This window comes from Gorilla gorilla, chromosome 10 (genome assembly GCF_029281585.2).
Source record: "Gorilla gorilla gorilla isolate KB3781 chromosome 10, NHGRI_mGorGor1-v2.1_pri, whole genome shotgun sequence".
In the NCBI taxonomy this organism is placed as follows: domain Eukaryota; kingdom Metazoa; phylum Chordata; class Mammalia; order Primates; family Hominidae; genus Gorilla; species Gorilla gorilla.
The window spans coordinates 54,091,873-54,108,266 of record NC_073234.2 but is presented as its reverse complement, the minus strand read 5'-3'; the positions used below and the strand labels follow the sequence as shown (position 1 = coordinate 54,108,266).

Here is a 16,394-nt window from a genome sequence, read left to right as displayed (position 1 = left end):
ACTGAAAAGGGCATTGTGGCTGTCTCTCCAACAGTCTTTCCTCAGATGATCACTCAAAGCCAACTGTGTCCCCTACCTGTGATTGGGCTAAAGAAATGTGAGGTGTGTTTCACCAGAGTTGTCAGGGGAAAGAGCCAGTTGTCTTTGAATCCTGCACATGGACAAGGACACACGTGTACCCAGTTGTGCTGGTAGCCATATTATGACAACGAGGAAAAGCAACCCTACAATGAAGTGAGTGTCATAAATAGCAGCACAGAGAACGAAGCTGGATTCTAGATGATATTGCTGAACCATGGACTCGATCGAATTACTTAAGATAATAAATTCTCTTATTGTTTAGGACATTTTGAGTTGGTATTCTGTTACAGGAAGCCTAAAAACAGCAGAGCCCAAAGAGGGAGTCAGTGTTCTCCATGGAGGGAAGATGGGCCTTCTAGCTCAAAGGAGCACCTCCGGAGTAAAACTCTCGAGCAGTACCTGGGCAGGCCAACATTGCTCTCCTAAGGCCCAGCTTGACCAGCTGCCAGAGGAGGCAGACATTTTGATGACGGAAGGTGGTCGGGAAAGGGGCAAGGAGTAGTGATGTTGAAACCAGCAAGTCTGTGAAGACAGTTAAATGAGCCAAAATATTTGGGTGAGGTAGATGGGGACACTAACATTAAAGACAGGAAAAATGATGAAGAGAAAAAAGGAGAGGCCAGAGACTGCTTTTTCTATATTCTGGAAAAGTACCAGTTCCATATGAATTACCTGGTTTACTTGTGTGTTTTTAAAGATCAGCTAGAACTTATCACAATCTATCTGGTCCTGGTGATTTTTTAGATAGTAGGTCTTTTAAGCCTCCTTCTGTCTCTTCTGTAGCATTTGATCTACTCAAGTTTTATGTTTCTTCTTGGGTCAATTGTGTTAGTTTATATTTTGCAAGAACATCATTTATTCCCTGTAGGTTTTTTGAAATGTTGCCATTGAATCTAATATTCTCTTATAATGTTTTCAGTGTCTTATATTTGATTGTCTCTCTCTTATTTCTTATCTTGTGTATGTTTCTCTTAGTCAGGCTTCTATTGATTTTCCTTTTTAGGTCTATTTATCCTTTCTGCTCTTTTACTTATTATTTTGCTTTCTTGTTCATTATTTTCCTTCCTCACTATTTTAATCTTTCCACTTGGTTTTGTTTTTGTTTTCTTTTTCTAATTTCTTAAAGATGAGTATTGTTCTTTACTTTTCAGCTCTTAATCTTTAATGGCAAAGGCACTTAAAGCTACAAATATTCCTCTCATAGATTTCCATACGTCTTATTGGTTTGACATAAATAGTAGTTCTTGCCATTGCTTTGAAATAATTTTGAATTTTGGTTTTTATTTTCTTTTTGACCCAGAGCTATTAAAGTGTTGTTACTTTATTAAAGTTTTGTTACTTTGTTGGTGTTGTTGTTTTTTCATAAGTATTTAGAATTTTTGTCTTTTTTTCTTATTTCTGAGTCTTATTAGAGAATATAAACTGTAAAATTGACCTTTAAAAAAAAGTTAAGTTTTTTCAACCAAGAGTATGACCAAATGTCATAAATACTCCATGAACATGCAAAAATATGAATATTTTCTACTTAATACTTTCTACTCAAAGGATATATGGTTTAATATTGCAGGGGAGGAAAAATATCCTCTCACTTCTAGGTTGTTTGCTGGGGCTGTAAGATACAGATTAACAAGAGAAAAGAATACAAATTTATTTAAAATCTGTTTTACATAACACAGAAGTGGAAATGAAGACCTAAAGAAACAGTTAACCCTGAGTATTTTTATACTAGGTTTGACAAAGAGTAGAAAGTTGTGGAAAAATATGATAGGGCAGAGAGGGTTTGAGCTAGGATAGCAAACTGGAGGAAACTTATCAAGGCCTATTGGTTTGAATTCCTCGCAACATCCCTCCATCTTCCCATCTTCGGTGATAAAGGTGTCCTTCTCTCTGAGTATCAGGAAGGTACCTCTCATGTGAGGGTCTTATGTCGTATTTCAGGGGAGAAGAAAGAGTCAGAGTGTCCTTTCTGTACCTGCCATTTTTCAGATTCCTTCAGCTTAAAATATTCAATATGGCAAGCTGCCATATTTTGGGGTAGTATGTCCTAAACCCCATCATTTCAATAGTTTTACTGTTTAATTTCTGTTTGTCATTATTACTATTTTTTTGCCCCATTGGATTTGGAGAATTCTGAAAGACATATATCGTATATATTTCTAAATGAAGTTCTCCTTGCATTTCTAACACTTCATATATTTAGCTGCTGTATCTAATACATACAAAGTAATTACTAGTATATCTTTTACCTAAATTGTACTTTTTGGCCCAGCATGGTGACTGATGCCTGTAATCCTAGTGTTTTGGGAGGCCAAGATAGGAAGATCGCTTGAGCCCAGGAGTTCAAGGCTGCAGTGAACTATTATCATGCCGCTGTATTTCAGCTTGGGCAACAAAGTGAGACCCTGTCTCAAAAAAAAAAAAAGTTCTTTTTATCATTGTATATTACTCATCTTTTTTTTTTTTTAGTATTTATTGATCATTCTTGGGTGTTTCTCGGAGAGGGGGATTTGGCAGGGTCATAAGACAATAGTGGAGGGAAGGTCAGCAGATAAACATGTGAACAAGGGTCTCTGGTTTTCCTAGGCAGAGGGCCCTGCCGCCTTCCGCAGCGTTTGTGTCCCTGGGTACTTGAGATTAGGGAGTGGTGATGACTCTTAAGGAGCATGCTGCTTTCAAGCATCTGTTTAGCAAAGCACATCTTGCACCGCCCTTAATCCATTTAACCCTGAGTGGACACAGCACATGTTTCAGAGAGCACGGGGTTGGGGGTAAGGTTATAGATTAACAGCATCCCAAGGCAGAAGAATTTTTCTTAGTACAGAACAAAATGGAGTCTCCTATGTCTACTTCTTTCTACACAGACACAGTAACAATCTGATCTCTCTTTTCCCCACATTTCCCCCTTTTCTATTCGACAAAACCGCCATGGTCATCATGGCCCGTTCTCAATGAGCTGTTGGGTACACTTCCCAGACGGGGTGGCAGCCGGGCAGAGGGGCTCCTCACTTCCCAGACAGGGCGGCCGGGCAGAGGCACCCCCCACCTCCCGGACGGGGCGGTGGCCAGGCGGGGACTGCCCCCCACCTCCCTCCCGGATATTACTCATCTTTAATTTCATTGGTGGTTTTAAGCTTAAATTCTGCCCACCTGGTATTAATATGAACTTCTGCTTTCTCTTTGTGATATCTCTTTGTCCATTTCGTTTTTCAGTCTTTAAAAAACTCACTTTGTTTTAAGCATTAAAAAACCAATAAACAGTGTATTGCTTAATTTTGTTATTTAACCCAACCTGCCAGTCTCTGTTTTTCAATAGAAAATTTAGCCCATTCATGTCAAGTATAACAACTATTTTATTCATTCTAGCTTATTTAATATTTATCTTTGGTCTTACTTTGCATTTCCTCTTTTTTCTTTCTTCATTTTTGCTGATTTGTTCAGGTTGCTCTACATTCTCATTTTCTTATTAATTATCTTCCCTTTATCATCACACACAAGTTTCTGAACTATCATATGAAATCCACATGCTTTTTCCTTTCAGCCAAATCACTCTTTTTTTCACTGTTCCCACCAATAAATGAGACCTTTGAATACCTTTACTTCTCCATTCTTCCTGCCAGGTTACTTTTTTTTTTTTTTTTTTTTTGACGGAGTTTTGCTCTTGTTGCCCAGGCTGGAGTGCAATGGCACCATCTCGACTCACTGCAACCTCTGCCTCCCGGGTTCAAGCGATTCCTCTGCCTCAGCCTCCTGAGTAGCTAGGATTACAGGTATGCACCACCACGCCCAGCTAATTTTGTATTTTTAGTAGAGATGGGGTTTCTCCATGTTAGTCAGGCTGGTCTAGAACTCTGGACCTCAGGTGATCCGCCCACCTTGCCCTCCCAAAGTGCTGGGATTACAGGCATGAGCCACCGGGCCTGGCCCTATTCTACTTTCAAATACTTTTTTTGCTGATATGGCTTAATACTTTGGGTTCTAAGCTATTATTAGATTTTTCTTGCAGTAAATTCTTCTTTTTAAAGATTGCTTATTTAGCTATTATATTAATCTCACTTTGTTAACACCTATTTGCATCTAACTTTACTTACTGCAAGCTATAGTGCTTTCCATTTTTGTTTCCTCTCTTCATCTTCTACTCTGACCTGGTTTCCCTAAGATGGAATAGGAGGATGATATTTTCTATGAATTCTTGCATAGTCACAAATATAGTTTTTCTCCTGATAAAAGAAAGATAATATCTTGCCTCAGATATAAAATTCTTGGATTGTAGTTCTTTTCTCTCTGATATTAGTAATTTTTATTAGCTCCTGAGTTGTAGATGACACAGTCCTGTATCAGTCTAATGTTTCTTCTTCTTCTTGTTTTTTTTCTTCCTCTTCTTCTTCTTCTGCTGCTGCTTCTTTCTTCTTCTTCTTCTCCTTCTTCTTCTTCTTTTCTTCTTTTCTTCCTCTTCTTCCTCTTCTTCTTCTTCCTCTTCTATATGTATATGTATGTGTCTATAGATAGATATTTGCATACTTGATCTTTCTGTCTCTGTATTTACAAGATTTGTCTTAATCCTTGGAGTTCAGAAATCTTACCAGAATATGTCTAAGTGTGTGGACCTTAGTAATACATTTCCATCTGCTGACTTGAATAAATCTAATTTTAACTAACTTTGCCTCTCCTTGATCTGTGCTCTTATGTTTTTCTGATATTTGCTTGTAGGTCTCCTGGATCTTTCTTCCAAGTCTGCTATCTTTTTGCTCATAATTTCTGCCTCTTTGAATTATTGCTCCTTATTTTGAGATACTTCTTCCAATTGTTCTTTCAGGCTACTAATTTGAACCCAACATAAATCATCTTCTTCAGTTCACCCACTTGCTTGTTCAGTTAAAAAGTCGTGGGTTGCTTTTTTTTTTTTTTTTTTGGTTATTGTTCAGTTCTTTTGTTATTGTTGTTTGGAAGCAGAGGCTGCACTGAGCTGAGATTGCACCATGGCACATGGCACTCCAGCCTGGGTGACAGGGTGAGACCCTATCTCAAAAAGAAATTCTGATCAAGGAAATCTATGATTGCTAGACTGATAAATTTTGAGTTTGATTCTGAATGTGGTAGAAAACAAGATGACATAGTGAAATAGCATGAATTTTGTGGCTCAAAGTGAATTAGCATGAGCCAATGCCAACTGGGCATTTCCTAGCTTTATGAACTTGGGCAAACTGCTTAATTCTCTGACCCTGATCCTGTAAAATGGAGATAGCTATGCCTTCCTCCAGATCTCTTATTAGGAGATCATATGTGTAAAAGATAAGGACTGGCACAGGACGGAACCTCTCTTCCTTTCCTAGTGGTATTGTGTTGGGAAGGAACTGTCTCCTGAGATGCTGCTCAGATCAGCTGCCTAGCCTAGAGGAAACAGCAGTGTTGTTGAGGGAAAGAGGTTAAGAATGTGACAAGGAGAAATCATTTTGAAACAGACAAGGCTGAGAAAGTACCAAAATGTTTTTGTGTGTTTGTGAGGGCAGTTTTTTGAGAGACAACTTGTTGAAAAAGGCAATGGGGAAGACAGGACAATAAAGAGGAGAAAATCAACTGAGACAATGAAGAAGAAACTCAAGATTTCCTTCACACTTTTGACTCAGAGCAGCCATGTAGGAGACATAGAAAGTGTCACAGAATGACCTATCAGGCATTAAATCGGATGATTAAACTATGGCGGGTAGTAGAAGGAAAAAATCAACCACCAGAAAAGTTGTAGATTCCTTCAAAACCTGATATGTAACTTAAAGTAACTTTTTCGAAGTTCAGAATCATTTATCTCCTGTATGTTTCTTTTTTTGTTTTGACAGAGTCTCCCTCTATCGCCAGACTGGAGTGCAGTGGCACAATCTTGGCTCACTACAACCTCCACCTCCTGGGTTCAAGCGATTCTCCTGCCTCAGCCTCCCGAGTAGCTGGGACTAGAAGCGCCCGCCACCACGCCCAGCTAATTTTTGTATTTTTAGTAGAGACAGGGTTTCTCCATGTTAGTCAGGATGGTCTCGATCTCTTGACCTCGTGATCTGCCCACCTTAGCCTCCCAAAGTGCTGGGATTACAGGCGTGAGCCACCATGCCCAGCCTGTTAGCTCCTTAATTCCGTACATAAACACATATATATTTTTTTTTCTTAAACATGGTGGGATAAAAAAGCAAAATGTCTATGATATTTATAACGGAAGTTGGGCCATCCTGCCAAAGAAGATTTGTAGTCACTAATTTTAGGATGAATATGATTAATCTTTGAAGTACCAGAAGAAAAATGTAATGCCCAGATAAGAGATATTATCTTCATCAATTGTTTAAGTATTAATCTAAAAGGAGAGATTTCAGATCTTTAAAAAAATGATTATATGAGGCTCACAAATATTTCTCAGGTGTTTCATATGTTTTAAAAGGCTGAGGAAAATGTCTGTGGTAAATGCTGCGATGCTTTGAAGACTATTATTCTTATTCAGATCAATTAAAATAAATATGTATGCAAAAGTGTCTAGCATGGTGGCCAGCAAACAAGTTTAATAAATGTTAGGGAGGGGCCAGGCATGGTGGCTCACACCTGTAATCCCAGCACTTTGGAAAGCCGAGGCAGGCCCATCACTTGAGCCCAGGAGTTTGAGATCAGCCTGGGAAACATAGTGAGACTCTGTCTCTATAAAAGAAATATGGCCGGCTGAGGTGGCTCACGCCTGTAATCCCAGCACTTTGGAAGTCTGAGGAGGGTGGATCACTTGAGGCCAAGAATTCAAGACCAGCCTGGCCAACATGGAGAAAACCTGGCTCTAGGAAAAATACAAAAATTAGCCAGGCATGGTGGCGCACGCTTGTTATTCCAGCTACTCGGGAGGCTGAGGCAGAAGAATCGCTTGAACCTGGGAGGTGGAGGTTGCAGTTAGCGGAGATTGTGCTACCGCACTCCAGCCTAGGCTATAGAGTGAGACTCAATCCCAAAAAACAAACAAACAAAACAAACAAACAAACAAAATAAATAAATAAATAAAATGTTAGGGGAATCAAATTAAGCTCTTTAACCCAAATTTCATCTGAAGTACCATCAAGACTTCTGCTTCTTTTGGCTGTGCATTGGCATACTCTACCCACTGGTCCTGGTATGCCTCAGGTCCTCTTGCTCTTAGCGCTTCATCTATTCCAGCATTTACCTTTTTTAGACCCATGCCTAAAAGTAATGAATATGACAGTTTTGTAAAAGGATACAAAAGTAATTTATATATACTTTTGCACATCTGGAATTTAATTTTTTTTAAGTGGTTCTCTGCCTTTTCTACATCAGAGCATAGAGGTTAAGTGCATAACTCCTGGGGTCAGAGAGATGCAAGTTCAAATCCTGGGTCTCCCACTTAGACTATTAACTTGAGCAAGTTACTTAGCATCACTGAGCATTAGTTTCCTCATCTGTAAAATGGGAATTAAAACTCTCTGTACTTCAAATGAGATAATGTAGGTAAAGACGTGGCAAGGTGTCAGATGGATAGTAAGCCTTGATAAGTAATGCTGAGTATTGTGACTTATAACTTGTATAACATGTAATAACTATATACCATATATATCTAGATAATATACATCTATAATTATTTTTAAACACCCTTATAATATCCCTCTTCAAATTCCTATAATTCTGCATTTTTGATATTTAGAATAGAAAAAGTGAATCACAAATTGTAAAAGAGGTAGAATTGCTAGTTGAGTAGAATATTTACAGTTAAAATATGGTGCCGGCTTTATCTTAGAACTATAATCTAGAGATGTATATTGACTTTGAAAAAGACTACATTATCCTAGATGCAAAGTGGAAAAGTGCTCATAATATCTGGGCAACAAAAACAAATTGAATGTAAAAGTATTTATTCACTTTTGGACTCATGTTAATTTGAGGTGGCAAATTGATATTAACTTGCACAGTATCTTTATATCCATGAATTAAATTAATTCAGGGCTTTTTTCCAAAGGAGTCACACCTCATTAATAATTTTATTTGGTTGTTATCTAGAATGTTGTAACAATTTCTAAATGTCAGGTTATAGAAATTTCTGGTATACAGAAATCCCATTTCAGAATTCAGAAACCTTTTTGTTTACTTCTTTCAGTATGTATGTATGTATGTATGTATGTATGTATGTATGTATTTTGAGACGGAGTTTCACTCTTGTTGCCCAGGCTGGAGTGCAATGGTGCAATCTCGGCTCACCGCAACCTCAGCCTCCCAGGTTTAAGCAATTCTCCTGCCTCAGCCTCCCAAGTAGCTAGGATTACAGGCATCTGCCACCATGCCCAGCTAATTTTATATATTAGTAGAGATAGGGTTTCACCATGTTGGTCAGGCTGATCTTGAACTCCTGACCTCAGGTGATCTGCCTGCGTCAGCCTCCCAAAGTGCTGGGTTTACAGGCGTGAGTCACTGTGCCCGGCCTATTTATTTATTTTTAATTTTCTTTTTTTTTTAGAGACAGGGTGTCGCTACATTGCCCAGACTGGTCTCGTACTCCTGGGCTTAAGCCATCTTCCCACCTCAGCCTCCCAAGTTACTGAGATTACAAGCAGAAGGCATCCCACCCAGCTTTCTCCTTTTAATACTGGTATGCCCTAGCCAGTGATTCTTTAAATAATATTATTGCTCAATATTTTCCTTCTTAAAAAGTGGCTGGATTTCATACTGACTAAAATCAGGAAAACATAAGGAAGAGAAGTACAATATTGTGATTTATAATAAGGAATACATATTTTGGTCTTTATCCTCAATTCCTGGCACAGAGCTCCTAAAACCCTTGTAATTTCCTAAGCAATAGAGGTGCTAGGTGCATCTTTGTTTCTAATATTTGTTTTTTTCCCCCAGTTCCTGATGCAGAGCTCCTAATCCCCTGGAAATCCCTGGGTGACAACAGTGTCTTTTGTTCTCATGAGGCAACCCTCAGTAGGTTCTTGGATGAAGGCTGGACACCAGAAAAACCAAGCCATGATTAGAAGCTTGGAAACTTCAGACCCATTCCCCATCCTCTGGGGTTCAGAGACCTTCGGGTTGCTGAACACATGGAGGTGCTGGGAGGGTGGCATGACCATGCCTCATGGCCCATACCTTGTCCTATGCATCTCTTCCATCTGGCTGTTCATTTGTATCTCTTAAAATATCCTTTCTAATAAGTTGGCAATAACAAGTAAACTGTTTTCCTGGGTTCTATGAGCCATTCTAGTAAATTATTGAACCTGAGAAGGGAGTCATAGGAGCCTCCAATTTGTAGCCAAGTCCAGTAGAAGTTATGGTAACCTGGGGACCTACTACTTGCAATTTGCATCTGAAGTGGTGGATAGCCTCATGGGACTGAGCCCTTAACCTTTGGGATCTGACGCTATTTCCAGTGTCAACTGGTGTTGGAATATTGATCAGTGTGGGGGAAAAAAAAACCCACTAATGTATTGTTCACAGAAGCATTGAATGTTGAGAGTACGGTAGGAAGAAAAACAGATTTTTCACTAAACCAGAAGTCAAAGCTATCTCCAGTGGGGATGGCAGGAAGATACAATTATGACTGAGTAAAGAAAGAAGTAGCAGAGAGAAAACAAAAGGACTGTCTCCTTGGAATAAACTGAGCAGTCCCATATGAAGCACCAGCTGTGAACTCTGAGATCCCTCAGAGCAGGAGTGAGTAGCTTAGGCTGTGTTCATCCTGGCTCTGGAGGACAGGGAAGGGGATGCTATCCAGTCATAGAGTGCCCAATAAACACAAGTACTCATCTGGGGGCATATGAGGGAATGCCTCAAAGGGATGACTAATCCCAGGCACTGGAAGGACTGGCAGTGCCTACCTAAATGATTCACTGAGGGAAAGTATGTTTTGTGTGGAGAATAAGGTTGTCAGGTTTTATTTCATCATTGGCGAAATTGGAGAGAAATATCTCCTCATATAAGAGAGCATTTTGGCTGACTGACTGCTAATGGGGTGACTGACACATTCACCCCATTCCTCACTGTGGTTCCAATCACCCTCACACTAAACCCATATGTAACCTTTGATGTACTTGGAGTCTTCTGCTTCGTGACTGATTAGAGGACATGAGTTTGGTTGACAGAATGTCTCAAAGGAGACAGGAGAGATGATGATTATAGCAGCTATGTTGTACTGATGCCTTAGTCCAGCCTGGTGATGGGGTGGTGGGGGTGGCAACTAGAAACTGGAGGAATGTTCCCAAAAGAATGTTTGAGGTTCTGGGCCAGGCGCAGTAGCTCATGCCTATAATCCCAGCACTTTGGGAGGCCAAGGTGGGCAGACCACCTGAAGTCAGGAGTTTGAGACAAGCCTGGCCAACAAGGTGAAACCCTGTCTCTACTAAAAATACAAAAATTAACCCAGTATGGTGGCACACACCTGTACTACTCAGGAGGCTGAGGCAGGAGAATCGCTTGAACGCGGTAGGTGGAGGTTGCAGTGAGCCGAGATCGTGTCACTGCACTCCAGCCTGGGTGATAGAGCGAGACCCTGTCTCAAAAAAAAAGAAAGTTTGAGGTTCTGGCCATGGAATTAGTGCCAGATGCTGACAGATCTATTTTCTTGGGAGACTTTAAGGTTCTGGGAGAGGGTAAAGGCCAGAAGCTGGAAGAATAGAAAGGACTCTAAATGTAATCAGATCTGCTTAAGGGCCCACATGACCAAGGGTAGCAGAGAATTAGAAAGAGAGACTTTCTCCCTTCCTCTATACAAAACCCCACACCACACTCATACCCTGAGAATACAGCACCTTTGGCGTAGACACCAGCATCCTCACCTCAGACAGTGGTGGTTGGCTGTGGCAGGGATTAGATGGCAGACAGGCATCAGGAAGTGCAGCTGGAGGAGGGCCCGGTGGATGCCATGTGCTGACTGCATTTGACAGACTAGTATGTGGACAAGTGCAAAGCACCCACTTGTAGAAAGTCCCCAGCATAAGTGGGACACATTGTTGGGGGGCAGTGCTAAGTTACTACTTAAGCAGGTGGAGTGCTGCCTCAGGAAATTTCATGGGCTGGTGAGGACAGATAACATCAGGCTTATGCTTTCAAACAATGGGATGGCAACAGCCCAGGTAGCCTATGTAGCTCTTGCCTCCATCTCAAAAAATAAAGGGAAAAAAAGCATAGAAAATTGGGATGAGGCCAGGCACGGTGGCTCATGCCTGTAATCCCAGCACTTTGGGAGGCTGAGGTGGGCAAATCACAAGGTCAGGAGTTCGAGACCAGCCTGACCAACATGGTGAAACCCTGTCTCTACTAAAAATACAAAAATTAGCTGGGCATGGTGGTGAGCACCTGTAATCCCAGCTACTCAGGAGGCTGAGGCAGGAGAACTGCTTGAACTCAGGAGGTGGAGGTTGCAGTGAGCCGTGATCACGCCACTGCACTCCAGCCTGGGTGACAGAGTGAGACTCCATCTCAAAAAAAAAAAAAGAAAAGAAAAGAAAATTGGGATGAGATTCCAAATGTACCAGTGTCATGAACGTAAGATTGATTATCTTCATGCTGAATGTATAAAAATGCATTACTATTGTTTACAACAGGCCCTGAGGCAATTGTCTATCATTTTTAACTTTGAAAAGTAATTACATAAATTTGTGTCTAGATTATACAAATTGCAAATTGGAACATTACCATAATTTGCCTTAATTTGCTTTGTAAAATGCCCAATTATCTACTGTGAGGTTGCAACCACAATTTAGAACTAGCAACTAATCTCCACCTTCCCCTTCTCTGCTTCTGATCTTCTACATCTCTGAAAGGCTCATACAACACCTTCTGTGCCAATGTTATTTAGTTTCAATTAAGAAAACTAATATGGAGCTTAAACTAGGGAGGTCTGTTCTCAAAGATGACACAAGGGAACATCAAAGCTCATCAGAACATCTGGACATACTAGCTGAGGGCGAGATTTTCATAAAGATTTTTTATCAAATGCAAAAATTGCACCAATATAATCATTCATCCTCTCAGAGTCTGCTTCTTTCTTCTTTAAATTTGAAGCCTCAATTAATTGGAAATGTGGACCATTCTGGCGAAATAATATTTCCAGTTAATCAACTTTCTTTTTAAAATGCAGTATTTTGTCAGCATATTTCTAAATACTTTAAAAAACAACTGCTCTGGGTTAAGAGGTACAGTTTCATTGTGACACGACTAATATTATGTTGATGATTACAGACCTCACGATGCCTCTGCTTCATAATTCTGAACATCACTTCTCATTTTTCCAGTACCAAACATAGTATTTTCATTCATTCATTTATTCATCAATCCATTTAACAAATCTTGACTGAATGCCCACTCTTTGTCAGGTACTCTTCTAGAGACTGAGGGTACAGCAGAGGCAAAACAGACCATAATCTCTTCTTCTACTGAGATTAAATTTTAGGTCAATATTATATATATATTGACATGTATATATCAATATGTCAGTGTCATATATATGTGAAATAAGACATTGGGTTGACTTATACTAGCAGTTAATTTTTTTCTTCAACTTTTAAGTTCCAGGGTACATGTGCAGGATGTGCAGGTTTGTTACATATGCAAACATGTACCATGGTGGTTTGCTACACAGATCAACCCATCACCCAGGTATTAAGCCCAGCATTCATTAGCTGTTCTTCCTGATCTTCTCTCTCCTCACACCCCCCAACAGGCCCCAGTGTGTGGTGTTCCTCACTATGTGTCTATGTGTTCTCATCGTTCAGCTCCCACTTATAAGTGAGAACATGCAGTGTTTGGTTTTCTATTCCTGCGTTAGTTTGCTGAGGATAATGGCTTCCAGCTCCATGCACGCCCTTGCAAAGGACATGATCTCATTCCTTTTTATGACTGCATAGTATTCCGTGGTGTATATGCCTGCACACCTACAACCATCTGATCTTTGACAAACCTGACAAAAACAAGCAATGGGGAAAGGATTCCCTATTTACAAAATAGTTCTGGGAGAGCTGGCTAGCCATGTGCAGAAAATTGAAACTAGACTCCTTCCTTACACCTTATACAAAAATTAACTCAAGATGGATTAAAGACTTCAATATAAAACCCAAAACTATAAAAGCCATTTGGGACATAGGCATGGGCAAAGATTTCATGACAAAAATGCCAAAAGCAAGAGCAACAAAAACAAAAATAGACAAATGGAATCTAATTAAACTAAAGAGCTTCTGCACAGCAAAAGAAACCATCATTAGAGTGAACAGACAACCTATAGAATGGGAGAACATTTTTGCAATCTACCCATCTGAGAAATGTCTAATATCCAGAGTCTACAAGGAACTTAATCAAATTTATGAGAAAAAAATATGAAAACGTGGGCAAAGGATGTGAACAGACACTTCTCAGAAGACATTCGTGCAGCCAACAAACATCTGGGGAAAAAAGCAGTTGATTTTTTATTAACCACTGAGGTCAACTAGTTTTTTATTCTATACTTTCATGAGAAAGTATACATATACATACATACATATATGTATGTAGTGGTTCCAGGGAGTTAGGTTCTGGTTAGTGAAGGTATTTTCAACTGTATTCTCTTTTTCTTTCTTTCTTTTTTTTTTTTTTTTTGAGACAAAGTCTCACTCTGTAAGTGCAGTGGCACAATCATGGCTCACTACAACCTCAACCTCCTGGACTCAGGTGATCCCCCACCTCAGCCTCCTGGGTAGCTGGGACTACAGGTGCTTGCTGCCACACCTGGCTAATTATTTGTATTTTTTGTAGAGATGGGGTTTCACCACGTTGCCCAGGCTGGTCTTGAACTCCTGGCCTCAAGCAATCCTCCCACCTCAGTCTCTCAAAATGCTGGCACTATACACATTAGCCACTGCACTTGGCCTTAACAGTATTTTCTTGATATATATTTCAGTGCATTATTTTCTAATATATATTAGAAAGAATATTAGAATGAGATAGATTCTTTCATTAATTTTTTTTTTGAGATGGATTTTCGCTCTTGTTGCCCAGGCTGGAGTGCAATGGTGCAATCTTAGCTCACTGCAACCTCCCAGGTTCAAGTCATTCTCCTGCCTCAGCCTCCTGACTAGCTGGGATTACAAGCATGCACCACCATGCCTGGCTGATTTTCTTTTTATTTTTAGGAGAGACAGAGTTTCACCATGTTGGCCAGGCTGGTCTTGAACTCCCAACCTCAGGTGATCTGCCTGCCTTGGCCTCCCAAAGTGCTGGGATTACAGGCATGAGCGACCCCACCTGGCTGAGATAGATTCTTTCTAATATATATTAGAAAGAATACTGGCTTTCTAAATTATTTTAAATCCAGAACATTTTTCTTCTCAGTCTAATTTATCTCCTCTACTGAAAAAAAAATGTAAACAATTCAAGTTTTTGTCAGTACTAAACAGAGGACAACACATCATTACCAACCATCACAACCTTCTGTGATTCCAATCCTGTCAAAAGAAACGTCCTGTAATTTCCTCCTTCAAAATCAGAACTAAACCCAACAAGATCAGTGCAGAAGTGCATTCTAATAATAGTCCATTCCTACTACTAATGGAAAGGCTGAAGGCTTCACAAACCTTTTCAAAGAAAACTTTGATGTAATTTTGAAGTCACAAACAGTTCTGTTTCTCTAAGCAGGCATTTTTCAGAGGACTGCGTCCAGTTAGAAATCCTAAAACTGAAGAGCACCAGTGAAACTTGAAGATGGTTCAGAAAAGAACAGCTGAAATGACTGAAAGCCTGGGAGATCCTTCTAGTGAGGGGGTGCTAGAGGAACCAAACGTATTTACCTGATTTGGTTAGATAAGAAAGAGAGAGGACCTAGAAGAATTCACTGTGAGTCACTGTAAGCAATAGACCTACAGTATTGAAAGAGCTAGAGTGATAAGAATACTACTGGCCTGGCACGGTTGCTCACGCCTGTAATCCCAGCACGCTGGGAGGCTGAGGCAGGAGGATCACAAGGTCAGGCCTTTGAGACCAGCCAAACAACATGGTGAAACACCATGTCTACTAAAAATACAAAAATTAGCTGGGCGTGGTGGCGCGTGCCTGTAATCCTAGCTACTCAGGAGGCTGAGGCACGAGAATCACTTGAATCTGGGAGGCGGAGATTGCAGTGAGCCGAGATCACGCCACTGCACTCCAACCTGGGTGACAGAGCGAGACTCCGTCTCAAAAAAAAAAAGAAAAAAAAAGAATACTACTATGTTGAGTGCTTTATACCTATTACCTTTTTAACAGCCTTCCAGTAACTCAGGAGGCAGATTATTAGTGCTATTACTCCCATTGCACAGTTGACGAAAACTGAGGCTTAAGTAACTTGCACAAGGCCACATAGCTAGTAACAGTTGAGCTGCAACTTGAACTCAGGCTGATTCCAGAACCCTAGCTCTCACTCGCCACACCATACTGCCTTAAGAGCAGAAACATCCAACTGCCCATAAGGATACGCAAAAATGAGGACATATAAACAAACAAGATTTTGAAACTCATCACCCCAGAGATTATAAATGCAAATGGAGTGTCTTACTGGGATAGACAGAGTTTAGTTCCACCCAACAGCTAAAAGCTAAATTAGAATGGCTTCAGGGGTCTCTCTTTTTTTTTTTTGGCAATGATTCAAAGGATGATTTTTATTCTTTATACCATTTGGAAAACAGGTGACATAAAGAGGATTAACATCCTAATCAAATAACATATCTGATATCTTGGGAGTATTAGCTACCCAATTAGGGAATGAACTTTTGCCAGTTAGGGAAAAATAGAGTGCTACAATTCAGGTACTCACAAATTATAATAGGTAAACATTTATATCATAGTGATTCTATATAGGTAAAGAGGTGGGCAGAATGTACATAGAAAACTTCTGAACTGTCTATCTCTTGCTGTCTAGGGATGGAATTTCTAAATATATTTTGCTCTAGTGCCTGATAGAAAATTACCTCAAGGAAGTAGAGACCTTTTGAGAAATCTAAGATAGCAATGTGCTAGTGTTTCCTAACATGTGCTCTGTGGGACACTTAAATAGGCAATGCATCTCAAAATATGCATGTTCAAAACAGAGTCCCACATATCAACATCATATTAAAGGCTCGGAGAAGTTTAACAATAAAGAAATAGATTTAACTTGGGTTAACCAGCACTTCCCAAATATACTGGCTACAGAACCATTTCTTTTTTTTTAACACCTATATATCACCCATTGAACCGGTATTTTACTGAACACAGTACAGCGGACTGTTTAAAACTCACATCCTGGCCGGGCACGGTGGCTCACGCCTGTAATCCCAGCACTTTGGGAGGCCGAGGCGGGCGGATCACGAGGT

The 16,394-nt window shown here is 40.1% G+C and overlaps 1 protein-coding gene across 1 annotated transcript in view; it reads left to right on the top strand.

The window, feature by feature from the left end:
• PCED1B (PC-esterase domain containing 1B) overlaps nucleotides 1-16,394 on the top strand; it is a 156,712-nt gene that overhangs the window by 88,204 nt on the left and 52,114 nt on the right. Inside the window, exon 4 of the mRNA XM_063694038.1 lies at nucleotides 3,751-3,848. The gene's annotated coding sequence lies outside the window, so the exon portion shown is untranslated. The remainder of the gene's footprint in view (nucleotides 1-3,750; nucleotides 3,849-16,394) is intronic.